This window comes from Suricata suricatta, chromosome 9, assembly GCF_006229205.1.
Source record: "Suricata suricatta isolate VVHF042 chromosome 9, meerkat_22Aug2017_6uvM2_HiC, whole genome shotgun sequence".
Classification (NCBI taxonomy): Eukaryota; Metazoa; Chordata; class Mammalia; order Carnivora; family Herpestidae; genus Suricata; species Suricata suricatta.
This window is the reverse complement of record NC_043708.1, coordinates 134,012,373-134,017,155: the sequence shown is the minus strand read 5'-3', so window position 1 is coordinate 134,017,155 and position 4,783 is coordinate 134,012,373. Positions and strand designations below refer to the sequence as shown.

The following is a 4,783-nucleotide window of genomic DNA, read 5'->3' as shown; positions in this document are numbered from 1 at the left end:
GGGCGGACGGGCTTGCGCCTCTTGGCCTCTGCCCAGGGAAAGCGCAAAGGATGCCCGTCGGTTTCAGGCCTGGGTTCACTGGGGTTTCTGCTTTAGGGCAGCGAGAGCAGGGGCGCAGAGGGAGGGCGGCGAGAAGCGCCCTGGGTGGGAGATGGGGTCGTCCAGGAAGGAAACAGCGCGGGCGCTCGGACCCAGCTCTGTTGCCAACTCTCCGGGTGGCCCCAGCGGCCTGTGACCCGGCCTCGACCGCGGTGCCCTGTGCTGACCCCTCAGGGCTGACCCCCGGGAGTGCTTCTGCTCTGGGCAGCAGGGGGAGGTGATGGAGAGGCGCCCTGGCCTCTCTCCCGCCGCCCTGCAGGAGCCAGGGGGATGGGAATGCTGGCAGCAAACACCTCCGGCTTCCACGTTCCGGGGGCCGCAGGTTTCAAAGGCGCCTGTCAGCCTTGTCTAAACCGGGGGCCACCGAAGTCGAATTCCTCACCCGGAGCCGGGCTTTCGGAGACCTCGAGGGCAGTGCTGCCCCCTACTGGAGTGTGGGGGACTTTCTCGGCCGCACAGGGAGCATAGTCTGGGTGGGGGGTGGCCCGTCTTCCTTCCAAGGTAGGGATTCAGCTTATTCTGGTGCGTGGAGGGGTCCCGAAGCAAGTGGTGCTGGGAGAAGCTAAGGATGGGTGGTCAGGAGACTGGAGTTTTCTCTAACATCTGCCTGTTTACCAAAGATACAGCCTTGGGTACTTCACTCGTCTGCATGCCCTTGGCCTCAGTTTCCCCAACCATCAAGGGAAGGCGAGGGTGGCTGCTTTCTTTCCTAGGTAGTGAGAGGGGGAGAAAGATCTACCGAAGTAATGGGAGAGTTCACCTTGTTCGCTGTTAATAGTAATAGCTAATCTTTTTGGAGTGCTCACCCTCATTCTCCCCCCTAATCTTTTCTGATTGGAGCTGGTGTGACCTCCCACCCTACAGAGGGGGAAATTGAAACTCCGTGGCTTGCTCACTTGTACACGGTTTTTAAAGATCAAAAAAATTTAATGTTTATTCACTTTTGAGAGCGAGCGAGCGAGCGAGCGTGGGCATGAGTGGGGAGTGGGCAGGGAGAGAGAGGGAGACCCAGCATCCGAAGCAGGCTCCAGGCTGAGCGGTCAAGTACAGAGCCCGACGAGGGCTCAGACTCACAAGCTGGGAGATCATCACCTGAGCCAAAGTCAGACGCTTAACCGACCGAACCAGCCAGGTGCCCCAGGATTTTAAGATATCTCTACACCCATCGTGGGGCTTGAACTCACCACCCTGAGATCAAGAGTTGTATGGTCTAGTGACTGAGCCAGCCAGGTGCTCCCACGATACGCTGTTAGTAATTGGGTGGAACCCGGTGGCCAGTCTGATGCTAGACCCTGAAATCCGCCCCTGTTCTCCGCCCAGCTGTATTCGCCACTCTTTGTCGGGCACCTGCCATGCATTGAGACTGGAAATGATTGATCTCATAGATGGGACTGGACGTAATTGATCTTGTGGAATCCTCACCACAGCCCGAGAAGGAGGTGCTAGTATTCATCCTTTTTTGTTCTTACAGAGGAGGACATGGACATGTAGAGAGGCTGGGTACCTTGTTCAAGGTCACTCAGCAGGGTGTAGGTGGGAGAGCTCCAGCTCCTTTGGGGAGCCCCCAGCTGCCGGGGTGACTGGGCTGGGCTTGGTCTCAGCTCTTCTAGCTGGTGGTGCCTCCGGTGGTTCCGAGGGGCTGGGGTCCAGGGTAGGCGGGTGAGGGGAGCGGACGCTGGCCCCTGCTTCCCCAGGGGTAGGGGTCAGAGGCGGGCCTGGGGCAGGGCGACAGCTAAGTGGCATTTGCTACTCGAGGCTCAGGATCAGGACTCGGCTCTGTGCTTTCGCCTAATGTCCAGGGTGGTTTTTGGTCATCAACCCTTGAGCTTCCCTGGAAGTCTTCTTTGGAGCTGGGGGAGCCTGGGTGCAGAGTGACGAAGAACAGGCCCAGCGTCATCCAGCGAGGGCGTGGCACCCGGTCACCTCAGGCTTTCTAGGCCACACTCCCATCAAAGGGCTGGAAGAGGGGTCGTGCTCCCATCAGGGGCATAGCTCCTGGACACGGCGCTTATGTTCAGAACTCCTTTTGTCGGTCTGGACCGTTTTGCCTCCCAGCGTAAGGGTGCAGGACTGCTGAGCTAGCATCCAGCAAAGAGAGGTTGACCAGGTCACACTTCTTCCTTTGCTGGGATTTTGTTTGGTTTGGTTTGTTTTAAGCAGACTTCGCTCCCAACATGGGCCTCGAACTCACAACCCTGAGATGAGGAGTCACATGCTTCATCAACTGAGCCAGCCGGGTGCCCCTGCCGTAGCATTAACAGACCAGAGAGTAGGGCAAGGCGTGTGTCCAGGCTGGAGGGGGGCCGGAAGGAATGAGAATAGGGCTGGTCTGGGCTGGGAAGGAGGAGGCACGAGGCGGCCAGGCACCTGAGCGGGGGGAGGGAGATCACCTGCATGGGTCTTCTAGAATGCAAGTCAGGTTCATAGCGGTCCTCCACTCAGAACTGCTTTAGTGGTCACAGGGGTCCCACGACGGCTGCTTGGACATCACTTCCCACCACCCTCCCCCTCTTGCTCCTCGCTCCTCATTGGACTTCAGGCTAGTCCTGCCAAAGGCCTTTGCACTGGCTGTTCCCTCCCTTGGAATGCTTTTCCCTAGGATTTCCAAAGCTCATACCTTCAAGCTGGTCCCCTTCTCAGGGAGGCCTTCCTGATCCATCCTGCCTCCGGGCACACCCCCCACCCCTCCAGCTTCGGCCTCCTCGGTCACATCCAGTGGTTGACATCACATAGGCCCTGCCTCGTGCTTACTGTTTCCCTCACTGGAAAGGTGAGCTTCTGGAAGATTCTGATGTGTATCTGGCATGCCCAGAGCGGTGTCTGGCACATGGTGGGTGTGTGATCAACCCTCGCTGAGTGAAGGATGTCCGATTCCAGCTCCATCTGCTACCTGGGTAACCTCAGCCATGTACCTTAGCACTTCTGAACCTCGGTTTCCTTGCCTGTACAACAGATAAAAATTCCGATATTGGGAGACCCACAGGCAAGGACCCCGTGAAGGTGCACTGGCGAGTGGAAGGCGGTCCTTAATGGAGACAGACCGTGATGGGGGGTGGCCGCGGAGGTCAGAGTCCTGCCTCTGTCTTGGTCATGTGACCTTGAGAATTGCTCTGTGCTTTTGTGCCTCTGTCTACCTGTGGGTTGATTGGGGAGAATAAAATTCTTGCCGAGTGGGGTGGGTGGGGGGCTGGGGGCTCTTGGGAGGATCAAGGGAGCTGCTGGCCATGGAAGCCCTCTGACACCCAGGGGGTAAGTGCAATTCTCAGGCGTGAGGTTGTGAGTGTATTGGGGTCTTCGGGGCGGGAAAGGGGTGCCTAGGAGCTCGCTAGAGGACATCACAAGGTGCTATAGTCTTTCCTGCCTCAGGGCGTGTTTCTGAGCTAGGAATTACCTCGTTCTCGATTGGAAGGAGCAGCGGGGACTGAGGTTAGCATACCTGGGATGGCATTAGTCCAGTAGTGGCTTTTCTCAACATGCTGACGTCTTGGAGTGAATTTAACAGGCTGGTTTTTTTAACATTCATTTTTGAGCAAGAGTGAGAGTGAGGGAGGGGCAGAGAGAGGGAGACATAGAATCTGGAGCAGGCTCCAGGCTCTGAGCTGTCAGTAGAGCCTCATGTGGGGCTCGAACCCATGAGTGGGGAGATCATGACCTGAGCTGGACGCTTAAGCGTTGGAGTCACCCAGGCGCCCCCAGAATTTCTCACGAAGAGCAAGCTTTAGCAAGTGACGGATTCCTTAAGAATCACAGTCCTCAGAAAGTGCCTTTCTTGTACATGCAGATGCCTGTCACTATCCAGGCCCCTGCCGTTCAGGGTCCAAAACTCAGGAACCAAACCCATTTGGATCGTGCAGTATCCCTTCCCACCAAGTTGTCCCACCTCGAAAGACCCAAAATCCACACCATGTCAACTCAGGGACACAGTAGGTTTGGGGAGGGAGGGATGTCTGGATAACTGCCTAACACAAAGTTTTCAGGTGAATGCAGGAATCCGGAAGAAGTTGCAACGCAAGGTACCCGGAGTTTGGGAGGGGGGGGGTTGGGGTGTGAGGAAATTATTGAAGATAGCTTCACCCTGGGTCAGAGTCTTAATTTCAGTAAGTCTGGTTTCTACTGGCATCCAGTAGTCCCCTGAAGACCTACATCTCAGAGGGGGACAGGGGATGCTAAAGGGCTAATTGACAGGGTGCTGAGGTCAGTGGAGATTGAACAGTCCTGATGTTTTTCATTAGGGCTGTTCCTGGTTTTCTTAACACTCTGGTTACAAAGTTGCATAGGTTTTGAATAATCTGCCCAACTTTATTCCCCGCCCATCTTGTTTTTAATGCATTTAATGCAAAAACATGCATTAAAATTTTTTAGTGTTTATTTTTGAGACAGAGTGCAGGGAAGGGGCAGAGAGGAGGAGACATAGAATCGGAGGCAGGCTCCAGGCTCTGAGCTGTCAGCACAGAATTCGATGCGGGGCTCAAACCACAAACCGAGAGATCATGACCTGAGCCGATGTCGGACGCTCTGCCGACTGAGCCTCCCAGGGGCCCCAAAAATATGCATCCCCCACTCCAGAGCACACAGGTCTCAGTTTGTAGCTCCCAGGGGAAGCCCTTTCTTGCTGGGGGGCATCCGGGGCGGATGGGCTGCTGGGCACATGGCAGACTGTGGCTGGCGAGCCCCTCCCGGGGAC

The 4,783-nt window shown here is 56.2% G+C and overlaps 1 protein-coding gene across 1 annotated transcript in view; it reads left to right on the top strand.

Annotated features, from left to right (window-relative positions):
- The window catches only part of HAPLN3 (hyaluronan and proteoglycan link protein 3), a 14,790-nt gene that overhangs the window by 610 nt on the left and 9,397 nt on the right, over positions 1-4,783 (top strand). The gene's annotated exons all lie outside the window — the stretch shown is intronic.